Raw genomic sequence first — 22,438 nt, 5'->3', positions numbered from 1 at the left:
GACCTTCCACTGAGCAATACCCCCTCAGTTGGGAACTATCTAAGGGAGAGAAGAAAAATCTAATAAGAGACTTTTTAGGTTAAGATGTATGTCGCCTAATAATGAACACTCCCTCTCTCAAAACACACTTATAAAGTATTTGATTTGAAGGGGGCAGCAGGATTTGAACAGGAGACCTCTTGATATGCAGTTAGATGCTTTACTGTTGAGTTGTACCCCATTTGTTAGGAAATAATCTAATTGGGTGAAAAAATGTATAGCAAGAGACAATTTTAATAACGAGGTACATCTCCTAATAATGAACACTCCCTCTCTCAAAACACACTTATAAAGTATTTGATTTGAAGGGGGCAGCAGGATTTGAACAGGAGACCTCTTGATATGCAGTTAGATGCTTTACTGTTGAGTTGTACCCCATTTGTTAGGAAATAATCTAATTGGGTGAAAAAACATATAGCAAGAGACAATTTTAATAACGAGGTACATCTCCTAATAATGAACACTCCCTCTCTCAGAACACACTTAAAAAGTACCTGATCTTAAGGGGGCACCAGGATTTGAACCTGGACCTCTTGATCTGCAGTCAAATGCTCTACCACTGAGCTATACCCCCTCTGTTCGTTATATTCTAAAAAGGAGAAATACCGTCTCATAAGGGACATTTTAGATGAATAGTTACAGCACATAATACAGAAACCTCCCTCAAAACACACTTATAGAGTACTTGATTTCAAGTGGGCAGCAGGATTTGAACTAAGACCTCTTGATCTGCAGACAAAAGACCTTCCACTGAGCAACACCCCCTCAGTTGGGAACTATCTAAGGGAGAGAAGAAAAATCTAACAAGAGACTTTTTAGGTTAAGATGTATGTCGCCTAATAATGAACACTCCCTCTCTCAAAACACACTTATAAAGTATTTGATTTGAAGGGGGCAGCAGGATTTGAACATGGAACCTCTATATCTGCAGTCAAAATCTCTACCACTGAGCGATACCCCCTCTGCTAATAAGGAGAAATACCGTCTCATAAGGGCCATTTTAGATGAATAGTTACAGCACATAATACAGAAAACTCCCTCAAAACACACTTGTAGAGTACTTTATTTCAAGAGGGCAGCAGGATTTAAACTAACCTCTTGATCTGCAGTCAAATGCCCTACCAATGAGCAATACCCCCTCAGTTGGGAACTATCTAAGGGAGAGAAGAAAAATCTAATAAGAGACTTTTTAGGTTAAGATGTATGTCGCCTAATAATGAACACTCCCTCTCTCAAAACACACTTATAAAGTATTTGATTTGAAGGGGGCAGCAGGATTTGAACATGGGACCTCTTGATATGCAGTTAGATGCTTTACTGTTGAGTTGTACCCCATTTGTTAGGAAACAATCTAATTGGGTGAAAAAATGTATAGCAAGAGACAATTTTAATAACGAGGTACATCTCCTAATAATGAACACTCCCTCTCTCAGAACACACTTAAAAAGTACCTGATCTTAAGGGGGCACCAGGATTTGAACCTGGGACCTCTTGATCTGCAGTCAAATGCTCTACCACTGAGCTATACCCCCTCTGTTCGTTATATTCTAATAAGGAGAAATACAGTCTCATAAGGGACATTTTAGATGAATAGTTACAGCACATAATACAGAAAACTCCCTCAAAACACACTTATAGAGTACTTGATTTCAAGTGGGCAGCAGGATTTGAACTAAGACCTCTTGATCTGCAGACAAATGACCTTCCACTGAGCAATACCCCCTCAGTTGGGAACTATCTAAGGGAGAGAAGAAAAATCTAATAAGAGACTTTTTAGGTTAAGATGTATGTCGCCTAATAATGAACACTCCCTCTCTCAAAACACACTTATAAAGTATTTGATTTGAAGGGGGCAGCAGGATTTGAACAGGAGACCTCTTGATATGCAGTTAGATGCTTTACTGTTGAGTTGTACCCCATTTGTTAGGAAATAATCTAATTGGGTGAAAAAATGTATAGCAAGAGACAATTTTAATAACGAGGTACATCTCCTAATAATGAACACTCCCTCTCTCAGAACACACTTAAAAAGTACCTGATCTTAAGGGGGGCACCAGGATTTGAACCTTGGACCTCTTGATCTGCAGTCAAATGCTCTACCACTGAGCTATACCCCCTCTGTTCGTTATATTCTAAAAAGGAGAAATACCGTCTCATAAGGGACATTTTAGATGAATAGTTACAGCACATAATACAGAAACCTCCCTCAAAACACACTTATAGAGTACTTGATTTCAAGTGGGCAGCAGGATTTGAACTAAGACCTCTTGATCTGCAGACAAAAGACCTTCCACTGAGCAACACCCCCTCAGTTGGGAACTATCTAAGGGAGAGAAGAAAAATCTAACAAGAGACTTTTTAGGTTAAGATGTATGTCGCCTAATAATGAACACTCCCTCTCTCAAAACACACTTATAAAGTATTTGATTTGAAGGGGGCAGCAGGATTTGAACATGGAACCTCTATATCTGCAGTCAAAATCTCTACCACTGAGCGATACCCCCTCTGTTATCTAATAAGGAGAAATACCGTCTCATAAGGGCCATTTTAGATGAATAGTTACAGCACATAATACAGAAAACTCCCTCAAAACACACTTGTAGAGTACTTTATTTCAAGAGGGCAGCAGGATTTAAACTAACCTCTTGATCTGCAGTCAAATGCCCTACCAATGAGCAATACCCCCTCAGTTGGGAACTATCTAAGGGAGAGAAGAAAAATCTAATAAGAGACTTTTTAGGTTAAGATGTATGTCGCCTAATAATGAACACTCCCTCTCTCAAAACACACTTATAAAGTATTTGATTTGAAGGGGGCAGCAGGATTTGAACAGGAGACCTCTTGATATGCAGTTAGATGCTTTACTGTTGAGTTGTACCCCATTTGTTAGGAAATAATCTAATTGGGTGAAAAAATGTATAGCAAGAGACAATTTTAATAACGAGGTACATCTCCTAATAATGAACACTCCCTCTCTCAAAACACACTTATAAAGTATTTGATTTGAAGGGGGCAGCAGGATTTGAACAGGAGACCTCTTGATATGCAGTTAGATGCTTTACTGTTGAGTTGTACCCCATTTGTTAGGAAATAATCTAATTGGGTGAAAAAATATATAGCAAGAGACAATTTTAATAACGAGGTACATCTCCTAATAATGAACACTCCCTCTCTCAGAACACACTTAAAAAGTACCTGATCTTAAGGGGGCACCAGGATTTGAACCTTGGACCTCTTGATCTGCAGTCAAATGCTCTACCACTGAGCTATACCTCCTCTGTTCGTTATATTCTAAAAAGGAGAAATACCGTCTCATAAGGGACATTTTAGATGAATAGTTACAGCACATAATACAGAAACCTCCCTCAAAACACACTTATAGAGTACTTGATTTCAAGTGGGCAGCAGGATTTGAACTAAGACCTCTTGATCTGCAGACAAAAGACCTTCCACTGAGCAACACCCCCTCAGTTGGGAACTATCTAAGGGAGAGAAGAAAAATCTAACAAGAGACTTTTTAGGTTAAGATGTATGTCGCCTAATAATGAACACTCCCTCTCTCAAAACACACTTATAAAGTATTTGATTTGAAGGGGGCAGCAGGATTTGAACATGGAACCTCTATATCTGCAGTCAAAATCTCTACCACTGAGCGATACCCCCTCTGTCTAATAAGGAGAAATACCGTCTCATAAGGGCCATTTTAGATGAATAGTTACAGCACATAATACAGAAAACTCCCTCAAAACACACTTGTAGAGTACTTTATTTCAAGAGGGCAGCAGGATTTAAACTAACCTCTTGATCTGCAGTCAAATGCCCTACCAATGAGCAATACCCCCTCAGTTGGGAACTATCTAAGGGAGAGAAGAAAAATCTAATAAGAGACTTTTTAGGTTAAGATGTATGTCGCCTAATAATGAACACTCCCTCTCTCAAAACACACTTATACAGTATTTGATTTGAAGGGGGCAGCAGGATTTGAACAGGAGACCTCTTGATATGCAGTTAGATGCTTTACTGTTGAGTTGTACCCCATTTGTTAGGAAATAATCTAATTGGGTGAAAAAATGTATAACAAGAGACAATTTTAATAACGAGGTACATCTCCTAATAATGAACACTCCCTCTCTCAAAACACACTTATAAAGTATTTGATTTGAAGGGGGCAGCAGGATTTGAACATGGGACCTCTTGATATGCAGTTAGATGCTTTACTGTTGAGTTGTACCCCATTTGTTAGGAAATAATCTAATTGGGTGAAAAAATGTACAGCAAGAGACAATTTTAATAACGAGGTACATCTCCTAATAATGAACACTCCCTCTCTCAGAACACACTTAAAAAGTACCTGATCTTAAGGGGGCACCAGGATTTGAACCTGGGACCTCTTGATCTGCAGTCAAATGCTCTACCACTGAGCTATACCCCCTCTGTTCGATATATTCTAATAGGGAGAAATACCGTCTCATAAGGGACATTTTAGATGAATAGTTACAGCACATAATACAGAAAACTCCCTGAAAACACACTTATAGAGTACTTGATTTCAAGTGGGCAGCAGGATTTGAACTAAGACCTCTTGATCTGCAGACAAATGACCTTCCACTGAGCAATACCCCCTCAGTTGGGAACTATCTAAGGGAGAGAAGAAAAATCTAATAAGATACTTTTTAGGTTAAGATGTATGTCGCCTAATAATGAACACTCCCTCTCTCAAAACACACTTATAAAGTATTTGATTTGAAGGGGGCAGCAGGATTTGAACAGGAGACCTCTTGATATGCAGTTAGATGCTTTACTGTTGAGTTGTACCCCATTTGTTAGGAAATAATCTAATTGGGTGAAAAAATGTATAGCAAGAGACAATTTTAATAACGAGGTACATCTCCTAATAATGAACACTCCCTCTCTCAGAACACACTTAAAAAGTACCTGATCTTAAGGGGGCACCAGGATTTGAACCTTGGACCTCTTGATCTGCAGTCAAATGCTCTACCACTGAGCTATACCTCCTCTGTTCGTTATATTCTAAAAAGGAGAAATACCGTCTCATAAGGGACATTTTAGATGAATAGTTACAGCACATAATACAGAAACCTCCCTCAAAACACACTTATAGAGTACTTGATTTCAAGTGGGCAGCAGGATTTGAACTAAGACCTCTTGATCTGCAGACAAAAGACCTTCCACTGAGCAACACCCCCTCAGTTGGGAACTATCTAAGGGAGAGAAGAAAAATCTAACAAGAGACTTTTTAGGTTAAGATGTATGTCGCCTAATAATGAACACTCCCTCTCTCAAAACACACTTATAAAGTATTTGATTTGAAGGGGGCAGCAGGATTTGAACATGGAACCTCTATATCTGCAGTCAAAATCTCTACCACTGAGCGATACCCCCTCTGCTAATAAGGAGAAATACCGTCTCATAAGGGCCATTTTAGATGAATAGTTACAGCACATAATACAGAAAACTCCCTCAAAACACACTTGTAGAGTACTTTATTTCAAGAGGGCAGCAGGATTTGAACTAAGCCTCTTGATCTGCAGTCAAATGCCCTACCAATGAGCAATACCCCCTCAGTTGGGAACTATCTAAGGGAGAGAAGAAAAATCTAATAAGAGACTTTTTAGGTTAAGATGTATGTCGCCTAATAATGAACACTCCCTCTCTCAAAACACACTTATAAAGTATTTGATTTGAAGGGGGCAGCAGGATTTGAACAGGAGACCTCTTGATATGCAGTTAGATGCTTTACTGTTGAGTTGTACCCCATTTGTTAGGAAATAATCTAATTGGGTGAAAAAATGTATAGCAAGAGACAATTTTAATAACGAGGTACATCTCCTAATAATGAACACTCCCTCTCTCAAAACACACTTATAAAGTATTTGATTTGAAGGGGGCAGCAGGATTTGAACAGGAGACCTCTTGATATGCAGTTAGATGCTTTACTGTTGAGTTGTACCCCATTTGTTAGGAAATAATCTAATTGGGTGAAAAAACATATAGCAAGAGACAATTATAATAACGAGGTACATCTCCTAATAATGAACACTCCCTCTCTCAGAACACACTTAAAAAGTACCTGATCTTAAGGGGGCACCAGGATTTGAACCTTGGACCTCTTGATCTGCAGTCAAATGCTCTACCACTGAGCTATACCTCCTCTGTTCATTATATTCTAAAAAGGAGAAATACCGTCTCATAAGGGACATTTTAGATGAATAGTTACAGCACATAATACAGAAACCTCCCTCAAAACACACTTATAGAGTACTTGATTTCAAGTGGGCAGCAGGATTTGAACTAAGACCTCTTGATCTGCAGACAAAAGACCTTCCACTGAGCAACACCCCCTCAGTTGGGAACTATCTAAGGGAGAGAAGAAAAATCTAACAAGATACTTTTTAGGTTAAGATGTATGTCGCCTAATAATGAACACTCCCTCTCTCAAAACACACTTATAAAGTATTTGATTTGAAGGGGGCAGCAGGATTTGAACATGGAACCTCTATATCTGCAGTCAAAATCTCTACCACTGAGCGATACCCCCTCTGCTAATAAGGAGAAATACCGTCTCATAAGGGCCATTTTAGATGAATAGTTACAGCACATAATACAGAAAACTCCCTCAAAACACACTTGTAGAGTACTTTATTTCAAGAGGGCAGCAGGATTTAAACTAACCTCTTGATCTGCAGTCAAATGCCCTACCAATGAGCAATACCCCTCAGTTGGGAACTATCTAAGGGAGAGAAGAAAAATCTAATAAGAGACTTTTTAGGTTAAGATGTATGTCGCCTAATAATGAACACTCCCTCTCTCAAAACACACTTATAAAGTATTTGATTTGAAGGGGGCAGCAGGATTTGAACAGGAGACCTCTTGATATGCAGTTAGATGCTTTACTGTTGAGTTGTACCCCATTTGTTAGGAAATAATCTAATTGGGTGAAAAAATGTATAGCAAGAGACAATTTTAATAACGAGGTACATCTCCTAATAATGAACACTCCCTCTCTCAAAACACACTTATAAAGTATTTGATTTGAAGGGGGCAGCAGGATTTGAACATGAGACCTCTTGATATGTAGTTAGATGCTTTACTGCTGAGTTGTACCACATTTGTTAGGAAATAATCTAATTGGGTGAAAAAATGTATAACAAGAGACAATTTTAATAACAAGGTACATCTCCTAATAATGAAAACTCCCTCTCTCAGAACACACTTAAAAAGTACCTGATCTTAAGGGGGCACTAGGATTTGAAAATGGGACCTCTTGATCTGCAGTCAAATGCTCTACCACTGAGCTATACCCCCTATGTTAGTTATATTCTAATAGGGAGAAATACCGTCTCATAAGGGACATTTTAGATGAATAGTTACAGCACATAATACAGAAAACTCCCTGAAAACACACTTATAGAGTACTTGATTTCAAGTGGGCAGCAGGATTTGAACTAAGACCTCTTGATCTGCAGACAAATGACCTTCCACTGAGCAATACCCCTCAGTTGGGAACTATCAAAGGGAGATAAGAAAAATCTAATAAGAGACTTTTTAGGTTAAGATGTATGTCGCCTAATAATGAACACTCCCTCTCTCAAAACACACTTATAAAGTATTTGATTTGAAGGGGGCAGCAGGATTTGAACAGGAGACCTCTTGATATGCAGTTAGATGCTTTACTGTTGAGTTGTACCCCATTTGTTAGGAAATAATCTAATTGGGTGAAAAAATTTATAGCAAGAGACAATTTTAATAACGAGGTACATCTCCTAATAATGAACACTCCCTCTCTCAGAACACACTTAAAAAGTACCTGATCTTAAGGGGGCACCAGGATTTGAACCTTGGACCTCTTGATCTGCAGTCAAATGCTCTACCACTGAGCTATACCTCCTCTGTTCGTTATATTCTAAAAAGGAGAAATACCGTCTCATAAGGGACATTTTAGATGAATAGTTACAGCACATAATACAGAAACCTCCCTCAAAACACACTTATAGAGTACTTGATTTCAAGTGGGCAGCAGGATTTGAACTAAGACCTCTTGATCTGCAGACAAAAGACCTTCCACTGAGCAACACCCCCTCAGTTGGGAACTATCTAAGGGAGAGAAGAAAAATCTAACAAGAGACTTTTTAGGTTAAGATGTATGTCGCCTAATAATGAACACTCCCTCTCTCAAAACACACTTATAAAGTATTTGATTTGAAGGGGGCAGCAGGATTTGAACATGGAACCTCTATATCTGCAGTCAAAATCTCTACCACTGAGCGATACCCCCTCTGCTAATAAGGAGAAATACCGTCTCATAAGGGCCATTTTAGATGAATAGTTACAGCACATAATACAGAAAACTCCCTCAAAACACACTTGTAGAGTACTTTATTTCAAGAGGGCAGCAGGATTTAAACTAACCTCTTGATCTGCAGTCAAATGCCCTACCAATGAGCAATACCCCCTCAGTTGGGAACTATCTAAGGGAGAGAAGAAAAATCTAATAAGAGACTTTTTAGGTTAAGATGTATGTCGCCTAATAATGAACACTCCCTCTCTCAAAACACACTTATAAAGTATTTGATTTGAAGGGGGCAGCAGGATTTGAACAGGAGACCTCTTGATATGCAGTTAGATGCTTTACTGTTGAGTTGTACCCCATTTGTTAGGAAATAATCTAATTGGGTGAAAAAATGTATAGCAAGAGACAATTTTAATAACGAGGTACATCTCCTAATAATGAACACTCCCTCTCTCAAAACACACTTATAAAGTATTTGATTTGAAGGGGGCAGCAGGATTTGAACATGAGACCTCTTGATATGCAGTTAGATGCTTTACTGTTGAGTTGTACCCCATTTGTTAGGAAATAATCTAATTGGGTGAAAAAATTTATAGCAAGAGACAATTTTAATAACGAGGTACATCTCCTAATAATGAACACTCCCTCTCTCAGAACACACTTAAAAAGTACCTGATCTTAAGGGGGCACCAGGATTTGAACCTGGGACCTCTTGATCTGCAGTCAAATGCTCTACCACTGAGCTATACCCCCTCTGTTCATTATATTCTAATAAGGAGAAATACAGTCTCATAAGGGCCATTTTAGATGAATAGTTACAGCACATAATACAGAAAACTCCCTGAAAACACACTTATAGAGTACTTGATTTCAAGTGGGCAGCAGGATTTGAACTAAGACCTCTTGATCTGCAGACAAATGACCTTCCACTGAGCAATACACCCTCAGTTGGGAACTATCTAAGGGAGAGAAGAAAAATCTAATAAGATACTTTTTAGGTTAAGATGTATGTCGCCTAATAATGAACACTCCCTCTCTCAAAACACACTTATAAAGTATTTGATTTGAAGGGGGCAGCAGGATTTGAACAGGAGACCTCTTGATATGCAGTTAGATGCTTTACTGTTGAGTTGTACCCCATTTGTTAGGAAATAATCTAATTGGGTGAAAAAATGTATAGCAAGAGACAATTTTAATAACGAGGTACATCTCCTAATAATGAACACTCCCTCTCTCAGAACACACTTAAAAAGTACCTGATCTTAAGGGGGCACCAGGATTTGAACCTTGGACCTCTTGATCTGCAGTCAAATGCTCTACCACTGAGCTATACCTCCTCTGTTCATTATATTCTAAAAAGGAGAAATACCGTCTCATAAGGGACATTTTAGATGAATAGTTACAGCACATAATACAGAAACCTCCCTCAAAACACACTTATAGAGTACTTGATTTCAAGTGGGCAGCAGGATTTGAACTAAGACCTCTTGATCTGCAGACAAATGACCTTCCACTGAGCAACACCCCCTCAGTTGGGAACTATCTAAGGGAGAGAAGAAAAATCTAACAAGAGACTTTTTAGGTTAAGATGTATGTCGCCTAATAATGAACACTCCCTCTCTCAAAACACACTTATAAAGTATTTGATTTGAAGGGGGCAGCAGGATTTGAACATGGAACCTCTATATCTGCAGTCAAAATCTCTACCACTGAGCGATACCCCCTCTGCTAATAAGGAGAAATACCGTCTCATAAGGGCCATTTTAGATGAATAGTTACAGCACATAATACAGAAAACTCCCTCAAAACACACTTGTAGAGTACTTTATTTCAAGAGGGCAGCAGGATTTAAACTAACCTCTTGATCTGCAGTCAAATGCCCTACCAATGAGCAATACCCCCTCAGTTGGGAACTATCTAAGGAAGAGAATAAAAATCTAATAAGAGACTTTTTAGGTTAAGATGTATGTCGCCTAATAATGAACACTCCCTCTCTCAAAACACACTTATAAAGTATTTGATTTGAAGGGGGCAGCAGGATTTGAACAGGAGACCTCTTGATATGCAGTTAGATGCTTTACTGTTGAGTTGTACCCCATTTGTTAGGAAATAATCTAATTGGGTGAAAAAAATGTATAGCAAGAGACAATTTTAATAACGATGTACATCTCCTAATAATGAACACTCCCTCTCTCAAAACACACTTATAAAGTATTTGATTTGAAGGGGGCAGCAGGATTTGAACAGGAGACCTCTTGATATGCAGTTAGATGCTTTACTGTTGAGTTGTACCCCATTTGTTAGGAAATAATCTAATTGGGTGAAAAAATATATAGCAAGAGACAATTTTAATAACGAGGTACATCTCCTAATAATGAACACTCCCTCTCTCAGAACACACTTAAAAAGTACCTGATCTTAAGGGGGCACCAGGATTTGAACCTTGGACCTCTTGATCTGCAGTCAAATGCTCTACCACTGAGCTATACCCCCTCTGTTCGTTATATTCTAAAAAGGAGAAATACCGTCTCATAAGGGACATTTTAGATGAATAGTTACAGCACATAATACAGAAACCTCCCTCAAAACACACTTATAGAGTACTTGATTTCAAGTGGGCAGCAGGATTTGAACTAAGACCTCTTGATCTGCAGACAAAAGACCTTCCACTGAGCAACACCCCCTCAGTTGGGAACTATCTAAGGGAGAGAAGAAAAATCTAACAAGAGACTTTTTAGGTTAAGATGTATGTCGCCTAATAATGAACACTCCCTCTCTCAAAACACACTTATAAAGTATTTGATTTGAAGGGGGCAGCAGGATTTGAACATGGAACCTCTATATCTGCAGTCAAAATCTCTACCACTGAGCGATACCCCCTCTGCTAATAAGGAGAAATACCGTCTCATAAGGGCCATTTTAGATGAATAGTTACAGCACATAATACAGAAAACTCCCTCAAAACACACTTGTAGAGTACTTTATTTCAAGAGGGCAGCAGGATTTAAACTAACCTCTTGATCTGCAGTCAAATGCCCTACCAATGAGCAATACCCCCTCAGTTGGGAACTATCTAAGGGAGAGAAGAAAAATCTAATAAGAGACTTTTTAGGTTAAGATGTATGTCGCCTAATAATGAACACTCCCTCTCTCAAAACACACTTATAAAGTATTTGATTTGAAGGGGGCAGCAGGATTTGAACAGGAGACCTCTTGATATGCAGTTAGATGCTTTACTGTTGAGTTGTACCCCATTTGTTAGGAAATAATCTAATTGGGTGAAAAAATGTTTAGCAAGAGACAATTTTAATAACGAGGTACATCTCCTAATAATGAACACTCCCTCTCTCAAAACACACTTATAAAGTATTTGATTTGAAGGGGGCAGCAGGATTTGAACAGGAGACCTCTTGATATGCAGTTAGATGCTTTACTGTTGAGTTGTACCCCATTTGTTAGGAAATAATCTAATTGGGTGAAAAAATGTATAGCAAGAGACAATTTTAATAACGAGGTACATCTCCTAATAATGAACACTCCCTCTCTCAGAACACACTTAAAAAGTACCTGATCTTAAGGGGGCACCAGGATTTGAACCTGGGACCTCTTGATCTGCAGTCAAATGCTCTACCACTGAGCTATACCCCCTCTGTTCATTATATTCTAATAAGGAGAAATACATTCTCATAAGGGACATTTTAGATGAATAGTTACAGCACATAATACAGAAAACTCCCTGAAAACACACTTATAGAGTACTTGATTTCAAGTGGGCAGCAGGATTTGAACTAAGACCTCTTGATCTGCAGACAAATGACCTTCCACTGAGCAATACACCCTCAGTTGGGAACTATCTAAGGGAGATAAGAAAAATCTAACAAGAGACTTTTTAGGTTAAGATGTATGTCGCCTAATAATGAACACTCCCTCTCTCAAAACACACTTATAAAGTATTTGATTTGAAGGGGGCAGCAGGATTTGAACAGGAGACCTCTTGATATGCAGTTAGATGCTTTACTGTTGAGTTGTACCCCATTTGTTAGGAAATAATCTAATTGGGTGAAAAAATTTATAGCAAGAGACAATTTTAATAACGAGGTACATCTCCTAATAATGAACACTCCCTCTCTCAGAACACACTTAAAAAGTACCTGATCTTAAGGGGGCACCAGGATTTGAACCTTGGACCTCTTGATCTGCAGTCAAATGCTCTACCACTGAGCTATACCTCCTCTGTTCATTATATTCTAAAAAGGAGAAATACCGTCTCATAAGGGACATTTTAGATGAATAGTTACAGCACATAATACAGAAACCTCCCTCAAAACACACTTATAGAGTACTTGATTTCAAGTGGGCAGCAGGATTTGAACTAAGACCTCTTTATCTGCAGACAAAAGACCTTCCACTGAGCAACACCCCCTCAGTTGGGAACTATCTAAGGGAGAGAAGAAAAATCTAACAAGAGACTTTTTAGGTTAAGATGTATGTCGCCTAATAATGAACACTCCCTCTCTCAAAACACACTTATAAAGTATTTGATTTGAAGGGGGCAGCAGGATTTGAACATGGAACCTCTATATCTGCAGTCAAAATCTCTACCACTGAGCGATACCCCCTCTGCTAATAAGGAGAAATACCGTCTCATAAGGGCCATTTTAGATGAATAGTTACAGCACATAATACAGAAAACTCCCTCAAAACACACTTGTAGAGTACTTTATTTCAAGAGGGCAGCAGGATTTAAACTAACCTCTTGATCTGCAGTCAAATGCCCTACCAATGAGCAATACCCCCTCAGTTGGGAACTATCTAAGGGAGAGAAGAAAAATCTAATAAGAGACTTTTTAGGTTAAGATGTATGTCGCCTAATAATGAACACTCCCTCTCTCAAAACACACTTATAAAGTATTTGATTTGAAGGGGGCAGCAGGATTTGAACAGGAGACCTCTTGATATGCAGTTAGATGCTTTACTGTTGAGTTGTACCCCATTTGTTAGGAAATAATCTAATTGGGTGAAAAAATGTATAGCAAGAGACAATTTTAATAACGAGGTACATCTCCTAATAATGAACACTCCCTCTCTCAAAACACACTTATAAAGTACTTGATTTGAAGGGGGCAGCAGGATTTGAACAGGAGACCTCTTGATATGCAGTTAGATGCTTTACTGTTGAGTTGTACCCCATTTGTTAGGAAATAATCTAATTGGGTGAAAAAAATGTATAGCAAGAGACAATTTTAATAACGAGGTACATCTCCTAATAATGAACACTCCCTCTCTCAAAACACACTTATAAAGTATTTGATTTGAAGGGGGCAGCAGGATTTGAACAGGAGACCTCTTGATATGCAGTTAGATGCTTTACTGTTGAGTTGTACCCTATTTGTTAGGAAATAATCTAATTGGGTGAAAAAATGTATAGCAAGAGACAATTTTAATAACGAGGTACATCTCCTAATAATGAACACTCCCTCTCTCAGAACACACTTAAAAAGTACCTGATCTTAAGGGGGCACCAGGATTTGAACCTGGGACCTCTTGATCTGCAGTCAAATGCTCTACCACTGAGCTATACCCCCTCTGTTCGTTATATTCTAATAAGGAGAAATACAGTCTCATAAGGGACATTTTAGATGAATAGTTACAGCACATAATACAGAAAACTCCCTCAAAACACACTTATAGAGTACTTGATTTCAAGTGGGCAGCAGGATTTGAACTAAGACCTCTTGATCTGCAGACAAATGACCTTCCACTGAGCAATACCCCCTCAGTTGGGAACTATCTAAGGGAGATAAGAAAAATCTAATAAGATACTTTTTAGGTTAAGATGTATGTCGCCTAATAATGAACACTCCCTCTCTCAAAACACACTTATAAAGTATTTGATTTGAAGGGGGCAGCAGGATTTGAACAGGAGACCTCTTGATATGCAGTTAGATGCTTTACTGTTGAGTTGTACCCCATTTGTTAGGAAATAATCTAATTGGGTGAAAAAATGTATAGCAAGAGACAATTTTAATAACGAGGTACATCTCCTAATAATGAACACTCCCTCTCTCAGAACACACTTAAAAAGTACCTGATCTTAAGGTGGCACCAGGATTTGAACCTGGGACCTCTTGATCTGCAGTCAAATGCTCTACCACTGAGCTATACCTCCTCTGTTCGTTATATTCTATTAAGGAGAAATACCGTCTCATAAGGGACATTTTAGATGAATAGTTACAGCACATAATACAGAAACCTCCCTCAAAACACACTTATAGAGTACTTGATTTCAAGTGGGCAGCAGGATTTGTTCTAAGACCTCTTGATCTGCAGACAAAATACCTTCCACTGAGCAATACCCCCTCAGTTGGGAACTATCTAAGGGAGAGAAGAAAAATCTAACAAGAGACTTTTTAGGTTAAGATGTATGTCGCCTAATAATGAACACTCCCTCTCTCAAAACACACTTATAAAGTATTTGATTTGAAGGGGGCAGCAGGATTTGAACATGGAACCTCTATATCTGCAGTCAAAATCTCTACCACTGAGCGATACCCCCTCTGCTAATAAGGAGAAATACCGTCTCATAAGGGCCATTTTAGATGAATAGTTACAGCACATAATACAGAAAACTCCCTCAAAACACACTTGTAGAGTACTTTATTTCAAGAGGGCAGCAGGATTTAAACTAACCTCTTGATCTGCAGTCAAATGCCCTACCACTGAGCTATACCCCCTCTGTTTGTAACTATTTCTAATGGGAGAGTAAAACCTCTAATAAGAGACATTTTAGATGAATGTTACAGCACATAATACTGAAGACTCCCTCCAAAACACACTTATAAAGTACTTGATTTCAAGAGGGCAGCAGGATTTGAACTGGACCTCTTGATCTGCAGTCAAATGCCCTACCAATGAGCAATACCCCCTCAGTTGGGAAATATCTAATTGGGAGAGGAAAAATCTAATAAGAGACTATTTTAGATTAAGATGTATGTCGCCTAATAATGAACACTCCCTCTCTCAAAACACACTTATAAAGTATTTGATTTGAAGGGGGCAGCAGGATTTGAACAGGAGACCTCTTGATATGCAGTTAGATGCTTTACCGCTGAGTTGTACCCCATTAGTTAGGAAACAATCTAATTGGGTGAAAAAATTTACAACAAGAGACAATTTTAATAACGAGGTACATCTCCTAATAATGAACACTCCCTCTCTCAGAACACACTTAAAAAGTACCTGATCTTAAGGGGGCACCAGGATTTGAACCTGGGACCTCTTGATCTGCAGTCAAATGCTCTACCACTGAGCTATACCCCCTCTGTTCATTATATTCTAATAAGGAGAAATACAGTCTCATAAGGGACATTTTAGATGAATAGTTACAGCACATAATACAGAAAACTCCCTCAAAACACACTTATAGAGTACTTGATTTCAAGTGGGCAGCAGGATTTGAACTAAGACCTCTTGATCTGCAGACAAATGACCTTCCACTGAGCAATACACCCTCAGTTGGGAACTATCTAAGGGAGATAAGAAAAATCTAATAAGATACTTTTTAGGTTAAGATGTATGTCGCCTAATAATGAACACTCCCTCTCTCAAAACACACTTATAAAGTATTTGATTTGAAGGGGGCAGCAGGATTTGAACAGGAGACCTCTTGATATGCAGTTAGATGCTTTACTGTTGAGTTGTACCCCATTTGTTAGGAAATAATCTAATTGGGTGAAAAAATTTATAGCAAGAGACAATTTTAATAACGAGGTACATCTCCTAATAATGAACACTCCCTCTCTCAGAACACACTTAAAAAGTACCTGATCTTAAGGGGGCACCAGGATTTGAACCTTGGACCTCTTGATCTGCAGTCAAATGCTCTACCACTGAGCTATACCCCCTCTGTTCGTTATATTCTAATAAGGAGAAATACCGTCTCATAAGGGACATTTTAGATGAATAGTTACAGCACATAATACAGAAAACTCCCTCAAAACACACTTATAAAGTACGTGATTTCAAGTGGGCAGCAGGATGTGAACTAAGACCTCTTGATCTGCAGACAAAAGACCTTCCACTGAGCAACACCCCCTCAGTTGGGAACTATCTAAGGGAGAGAAGAAAAATCTAACAAGAGACTTTTTAGGTTAAGATGTATGTCGCCTAATAATGAACACTCCCTCTCTCAAAACACACTTATAAAGTATTTGATTTGAAGGGGGCAGCAGGATTTGAACATGGAACCTCTATATCTGCAGTCAAAATCTCTACCACTGAGCGATACCCCCTCTGCTAATAAGGAGAAATACCGTCTCATAAGGGCCATTTTAGATGAATAGTTACAGCACATAATACAAAAGATTCCCACAAAACACACTTATAAAGTACTTGATTTCAAGAGGGCAGCAGGATTTGAACTGACCTCTTGATCTGCAGTCAAATGCCCTACCAATGAGCAATACCCCCTCAGTTGGGAACTATCTAAGGGAGAGAAGAAAAATCTAATAAGAGACTTTTTAGGTTAAGATGTATGTCGCCTAATAATGAACACTCCCTCTCTCAAAACACACTTATAAAGTATTTGATTTGAAGGGGGCAGCAGGATTTGAACAGGAGACCTCTTGATATGCAGTTAGATGCTTTCACTGTTGAGTTGTACCCCATTTGTTAGGAAATAATCTAATTGGGTGAAAAAATGTATAGCAAGAGACAATTTTAATAACGAGGTACATCTCCTAATAATGAACACTCCCTCTCTCAAAACACACTTATAAAGTATTTGATTTGAAGGGGGCAGCAGGATTTGAACAGGAGACCTCTTGATATGCAGTTAGATGCTTTACTGTTGAGTTGTACCCCATTTGTTAGGAAATAATCTAATTGGGTGAAAAAATGTATAGCAAGAGACAATTTTAATAACGAGGTACATCTCCTAATAATGAACACTCCCTCTCTCAGAACACACTTAAAAAGTACCTGATCTTAAGGGGGCACCAGGATTTGAACCTGGGACCTCTTGATCTGCAGTCAAATGCTCTACCACTGTGCTATACCCCCTCTGTTCATTATATTCTAATAAGGAGAAATACAGTCTCATAAGGGACATTTTAGATGAATAGTTACAGCACATAATACAGAAAACTCCCTCAAAACACACTTGTAGAGTACTTTATTTCAAGTGGGCAGCAGGATTTAAACTAACCTCTTGATCTGCAGTCAAATGCCCTACCAATGAGCAATACCCCCTCAGTTGGGAACTATCTAAGGGAGAGAAGAAAAATCTAATAAGATACTTTTTAGGTTAAGATGTATGTCGCCTAATAATGAACACTCCCTCTCTCAAAACACACTTATAAAGTATTTGATTTGAAGGGGGCAGCAGGATTTGAACAGGAGACCTCTTGATATGCAGTTAGATGCTTTACCGCTGAGTTGTACCCCATTTGTTAGGAAATAATCTAATTGGGTGAAAAAATTTATAACAAGAGACAATTTTAATAACGAGGTACATCTCCTAATAATGAACACTCCCTCTCTCAGAACACACTTAAAAAGTACCTGATCTTAAGGGGGCACCAGGATTTGAACCTGGGACCTCTTGATCTGCAGTCAAATGCTCTACCACTGAGCTATACCCCCTCTGTTCATTATATTCTAATAAGGAGAAATACAGTCTCATAAGGGACATTTTAGATGAATAGTTACAGCACATAATACAGAAAACTCCCTCAAAACACACTTATAGAGTATTTGATTTCAAGTGGGCAGCAGTATTTGAACTAAGACCTCTTGATCTGCAGACAAATGACCTTCCACTGAGCAATACCCCCTCAGTTGGGAACTATCTAAGGGAGATAAGAAAAATCTAATAAGATACTTTTTAGGTTAAGATGTATGTCGCCTAATAATGAACACTCCCTCTCTCAAAACACACTTATAAAGTATTTGATTTGAAGGGGGCAGCAGGATTTGAACAGGAGACCTCTTGATATGCAGTTAGATGCTTTACTGCTGAGTTGTACCCCATTTGTTAGGAAATAATCTAATTGGGTGAAAAAATTTATAGCAAGAGACAATTTTAATAACGAGGTACATCTCCTAATAATGAACACTCCCTCTCTCAGAACACACTTAAAAAGTACCTGATCTTAAGGGGGCACCAGGATTTGAACCTGGGACCTCTTGATCTGCAGTCAAATGCTCTACCACTGAGCTATACCCCCTCTGTTTGTTATATTCTAATAAGGAAAAATACTGTCTCATAAGGGACATTTTAAATGAATAGTTACAGCACATAATACAGAAACCTACCTCAAAACACACTTATAGAGTACTTGATTTCAAGTGGGCAGCAGGATTTGAACTAAGACCTCTTGATCTGCAGACAAAAGACCTTCCACTGAGCAATACCCCCTCAGTTGGGAACTATCTAAGGGAGAGAAGAAAAATCTAATAAGAGACTTTTTAGGTTAAGATGTATGTCGCCTAATAATGAACACTCCCTCTTTCAAAACACACTTATAAAGTATTTGATTTGAAGGGGGAAGCAGGATTTGAACATGGGACCTCTATATCTGCAGTCAAAATCTCTACCACTGAGCGATACCCCCTCTGCTAATAAGGAGAAATACCGTCTCATAAGGGCCATTTTAGATGAATAGTTACAGCACATAATACAGAAAACTCCCTCAAAACACACTTGTAGAGTACTTTATTTCAAGAGGGCAGCAGGATTTAAACTAACCTCTTGATCTGCAGTCAAATGCCCTACCAATGAGCAATACCCCCTCAGTTGGGAACTATCTAAGGGAGAGAAGAAAAATCTAATAAGAGACTTTTTAGGTTAAGATGTATGTCGCCTAATAATGAACACTCCCTCTCTCAAAACACACTTATAAAGTATTTGATTTGAAGGGGGCAGCAGGATTTGAACAGGAGACCTCTTGATATGCAGTTAGATGCTTTACTGTTGAGTTGTACCCCATTTGTTAGGAAATAATCTAATTGGGTGAAAAAATGTATAGCAAGAGACAATTTTAATAACGAGGTACATCTCCTAATAATGAACACTCCCTCTCTCAAAACACACTTATAAAGTATTTGATTTGAAGGGGGCAGCAGGATTTGAACAGGAGACCTCTTGATATGCAGTTAGATGCTTTACTGCTGAGTTGTACCCCATTTGTTAGGAAACAATCTAATTGGGTGAAAAAATGTATAGCAAGAGACAATTTTAATAACGAGGTACATCTCCTAATAATGAACACTCCCTCTCTCAGAACACACTTAAAAAGTACCTGATCTTAAGGGGGCACCAGGATTTGAACCTGGGACCTCTTGATCTGCAGTCAAATGCTCTACCACTGAGCTATACCCCCTCTGTTCATTATATTCTAATAAGGAGAAATACAGTCTCATAAGGGACATTTTAGATGAATAGTTACAGCACATAATACAGAAAACTCCCTGAAAACACACTTATAGAGTACTTGATTTCAAGTGGGCAGCAGGATTTGAACTAAGACCTCTTGATCTGCAGACAAATGACCTTCCACTGAGCAATACCCCCTCAGTTGGGAACTATCTAAGGGAGATAAGAAAAATCTAATAAGATACTTTTTAGGTTAAGATGTATGTCGCCTAATAATGAACACTCCCTCTCTCAAAACACACTTATAAAGTATTTGATTTGAAGGGGGCAGCAGGATTTGAACAGGAGACCTCTTGATATGCAGTTAGATGCTTTACTGTTGAGTTGTACCCCATTTGTTAGGAAATAATCTAATTGGGTGAAAAAATGTATAGCAAGAGACAATTTTAATAACGAGGTACATCTCCTAATAATGAACACTCCCTCTCTCAGAACACACTTAAAAAGTACCTGATCTTAAGGGGGCACCAGGATTTGAACCTGGGACCTCTTGATCTGCAGTCAAATGCTCTACCACTGAGCTATACCCCCTCTGTTCGTTATATTCTAATAAGGAGAAATACCGTCTCATAAGGGACATTTTAGATGAATAGTTACAGCACATAATACAGAAAACTCCCTCAAAACACACTTATAGAGTACTTGATTTCAAGTGGGCAGCAGGATTTGAACTAAGACCTCTTGATCTGCAGACAAAATACCTTCCACTGAGCAACACCCCCTCAGTTGGGAACTATCTAAGGGAGAGAAGAAAAATCTAACAAGAGACTTTTTAGGTTAAGATGTATGTCGCCTAATAATGAACACTCCCTCTCTCAAAACACACTTATAAAGTATTTGATTTGAAGGGGGCAGCAGGATTTGAACATGGAACCTCTATATCTGCAGTCAAAATCTCTACCACTGAGCGATACCCCCTCTGCTAATAAGGAGAAATACCGTCTCATAAGGGCCATTTTAGATGAATAGTTACAGCACATAATACAGAAAACTCCCTCAAAACACACTTGTAGAGTACTTTATTTCAAGGGGGCAGCAGGATTTAAACTAACCTCTTGATCTGCAGTCAAATGCCCTACCAATGAGCAATACCCCCCCTGTTTGTTATGTTCTAATGGAGAGTAATACCGTCTCATAAGGGACATTTTAGATGAATAGTTACAGCACATAATACAGAAGATTCCCACAAAACACACTTATAAAGTACTTGATTTCAAGAGCGCAGCAGGATTTGAACTGACCTCTTGATCTGCAGTCAAATGCCCTACCAATGAGCAATACCCCCTCAGTTGGGAACTATCTAATGGGAGAAGAAAAATCTAATAAGAGACTTTTTTAGATTAAGATGTATGTCGCCTAATAATGAACACTCCCTCTCTCAAAACACACTTATAAAGTATTTGATTTGAAGGGGGCAGCAGGATTTGAACAGGAGACCTCTTGATATGCAGTTAGATGCTTTACTGTTGAGTTGTACCCCATTTGTTAGGAAATAATCTAATTGGGTGAAAAAACGTATAGCAAGAGACAATTATAATAACGAGGTACATCTCCTAATAATGAACACTCCCTCTCTCAGAACACACTTAAAAAGTACCTGATCTTAAGGGGGAATCAGGATTTGAACCTTGGACCTCTTGATCTGCAGTCAAATGCTCTACCACTGAGCGATACCCCCTCTGCTAATAAGGAGAAATACCGTCTCATAAGGGCCATTTTAGATGAATAGTTACAGCACATAATACAGAAACCTCCCTCAAAACACACTTATAGAGTACTTGATTTCAAGTGGGCAGCAGGATTTGATCTAAGACCTCTTGATCTGCAGACAAAAGACCTTCCACTGAGCAACACCCCCTCAGTTGGGAACTATCTAAGGGAGATAAGAAAAATCTAACAAGATACTTTTTAGGTTAAGATGTATGTCGCCTAATAATGAACACTCCCTCTCTCAAAACACACTTATAAAGTATTTGATTTGAAGGGGGCAGCAGGATTTGAACATGGAGACCTCTGATATCTGCAGTCAAAATCTCTACCACTGAGCTATACCCCCTCTGCTAATAAGGGAGAAATACCGTCTCATAAGGGACAATTTTAGATGAATAGTTACAGCACATAATACAGAACACTCCCTCCAAAACACACTTGTAGAGTACCTTATTTCAAGGGGGCAGCAGGATTTAAACTAACCTCTTGATCTGCAGTCAAATGCCCTACCAATGAGCTATACCCCCCCTGTTTGTCTATATTCTAATGGGAGAGTAATACCGTCTAATAAGGGACATTTTAGGATGTATAGTTACAGCACATAATACTGAACACTCCCTCAAAACACACTTATAAAGTACTTGATTTCAAGTGGGCAGCAGGATTTGAACTGGAAGACCTCTTGATCTGCAGTCAAATGCCCTACCGATGAGCAATACCCCCTCAGTTGGGAAATAATCTAATGGGAGAGAAAAAAATCTAACAAGAGACTTTTTTAGATTAAGATGTACGTCTCCTAATAATGAACACTCCCTCTCTCAAAACACACTTATAAAGTATTTGATTTGAAGGGGGCAGCAGGATTTGAACATGGAGACCTCTTGATATCTGCAGTCAAAATCTCTACCACTGAGCCATACCCCCTCTGCTAATAAGGAGAAATA

General features: G+C 38.7%; 24 non-coding genes across 24 annotated transcripts; all 24 read right to left on the bottom strand.

The window, feature by feature from the left end:
- Nucleotides 1-542: 542 nt before the first annotated feature.
- On the bottom strand, nt 543-613 carry trnac-gca. The gene has a single exon. It is a non-coding gene; the product is annotated as a tRNA-Cys (tRNA).
- An 886-nt stretch (nt 614-1,499) lies between these two features.
- Nucleotides 1,500-1,571, bottom strand: trnac-gca. Its single transcript has one exon. It is a non-coding gene; the product is annotated as a tRNA-Cys (tRNA).
- Nucleotides 1,572-2,084: 513 nt separating this feature from the next.
- Nucleotides 2,085-2,156, bottom strand: trnac-gca. The gene has a single exon. It is a non-coding gene; the product is annotated as a tRNA-Cys (tRNA).
- A 1,087-nt stretch (nt 2,157-3,243) lies between these two features.
- On the bottom strand, nt 3,244-3,315 carry trnac-gca. Its single transcript has one exon. It is a non-coding gene; the product is annotated as a tRNA-Cys (tRNA).
- A 1,084-nt stretch (nt 3,316-4,399) lies between these two features.
- On the bottom strand, nt 4,400-4,471 carry trnac-gca. Its single transcript has one exon. It is a non-coding gene; the product is annotated as a tRNA-Cys (tRNA).
- Nucleotides 4,472-4,983: 512 nt separating this feature from the next.
- trnac-gca lies at nt 4,984-5,055 on the bottom strand. The gene has a single exon. It is a non-coding gene; the product is annotated as a tRNA-Cys (tRNA).
- A 1,084-nt stretch (nt 5,056-6,139) lies between these two features.
- Nucleotides 6,140-6,211, bottom strand: trnac-gca. Its single transcript has one exon. It is a non-coding gene; the product is annotated as a tRNA-Cys (tRNA).
- A 1,082-nt stretch (nt 6,212-7,293) lies between these two features.
- trnac-gca lies at nt 7,294-7,365 on the bottom strand. Its single transcript has one exon. It is a non-coding gene; the product is annotated as a tRNA-Cys (tRNA).
- A 511-nt stretch (nt 7,366-7,876) lies between these two features.
- trnac-gca lies at nt 7,877-7,948 on the bottom strand. Its single transcript has one exon. It is a non-coding gene; the product is annotated as a tRNA-Cys (tRNA).
- A 1,083-nt stretch (nt 7,949-9,031) lies between these two features.
- trnac-gca lies at nt 9,032-9,103 on the bottom strand. Its single transcript has one exon. It is a non-coding gene; the product is annotated as a tRNA-Cys (tRNA).
- Nucleotides 9,104-9,615: 512 nt separating this feature from the next.
- Nucleotides 9,616-9,687, bottom strand: trnac-gca. Its single transcript has one exon. It is a non-coding gene; the product is annotated as a tRNA-Cys (tRNA).
- A 1,084-nt stretch (nt 9,688-10,771) lies between these two features.
- On the bottom strand, nt 10,772-10,843 carry trnac-gca. The gene has a single exon. It is a non-coding gene; the product is annotated as a tRNA-Cys (tRNA).
- A 1,083-nt stretch (nt 10,844-11,926) lies between these two features.
- Nucleotides 11,927-11,998, bottom strand: trnac-gca. The gene has a single exon. It is a non-coding gene; the product is annotated as a tRNA-Cys (tRNA).
- A 512-nt stretch (nt 11,999-12,510) lies between these two features.
- trnac-gca lies at nt 12,511-12,582 on the bottom strand. The gene has a single exon. It is a non-coding gene; the product is annotated as a tRNA-Cys (tRNA).
- A 1,281-nt stretch (nt 12,583-13,863) lies between these two features.
- Nucleotides 13,864-13,935, bottom strand: trnac-gca. Its single transcript has one exon. It is a non-coding gene; the product is annotated as a tRNA-Cys (tRNA).
- A 512-nt stretch (nt 13,936-14,447) lies between these two features.
- On the bottom strand, nt 14,448-14,519 carry trnac-gca. Its single transcript has one exon. It is a non-coding gene; the product is annotated as a tRNA-Cys (tRNA).
- Nucleotides 14,520-15,598: 1,079 nt separating this feature from the next.
- trnac-gca lies at nt 15,599-15,670 on the bottom strand. The gene has a single exon. It is a non-coding gene; the product is annotated as a tRNA-Cys (tRNA).
- A 512-nt stretch (nt 15,671-16,182) lies between these two features.
- On the bottom strand, nt 16,183-16,254 carry trnac-gca. Its single transcript has one exon. It is a non-coding gene; the product is annotated as a tRNA-Cys (tRNA).
- Nucleotides 16,255-17,338: 1,084 nt separating this feature from the next.
- On the bottom strand, nt 17,339-17,410 carry trnac-gca. The gene has a single exon. It is a non-coding gene; the product is annotated as a tRNA-Cys (tRNA).
- Nucleotides 17,411-17,920: 510 nt separating this feature from the next.
- On the bottom strand, nt 17,921-17,992 carry trnac-gca. The gene has a single exon. It is a non-coding gene; the product is annotated as a tRNA-Cys (tRNA).
- Nucleotides 17,993-18,504: 512 nt separating this feature from the next.
- trnac-gca lies at nt 18,505-18,576 on the bottom strand. Its single transcript has one exon. It is a non-coding gene; the product is annotated as a tRNA-Cys (tRNA).
- A 1,083-nt stretch (nt 18,577-19,659) lies between these two features.
- trnac-gca lies at nt 19,660-19,731 on the bottom strand. Its single transcript has one exon. It is a non-coding gene; the product is annotated as a tRNA-Cys (tRNA).
- Nucleotides 19,732-20,243: 512 nt separating this feature from the next.
- On the bottom strand, nt 20,244-20,315 carry trnac-gca. The gene has a single exon. It is a non-coding gene; the product is annotated as a tRNA-Cys (tRNA).
- Nucleotides 20,316-21,390: 1,075 nt separating this feature from the next.
- On the bottom strand, nt 21,391-21,462 carry trnac-gca. Its single transcript has one exon. It is a non-coding gene; the product is annotated as a tRNA-Cys (tRNA).
- Nucleotides 21,463-22,438: the final 976 nt, after the last annotated feature.

This window comes from Coregonus clupeaformis, chromosome 2 (assembly GCF_020615455.1).
Source record: "Coregonus clupeaformis isolate EN_2021a chromosome 2, ASM2061545v1, whole genome shotgun sequence".
Classification (NCBI taxonomy): domain Eukaryota; kingdom Metazoa; phylum Chordata; class Actinopteri; order Salmoniformes; family Salmonidae; genus Coregonus; species Coregonus clupeaformis.
The sequence above is the reverse complement of the archived record's forward strand: the minus strand, read 5'-3'. Positions and strand labels throughout refer to the sequence as shown.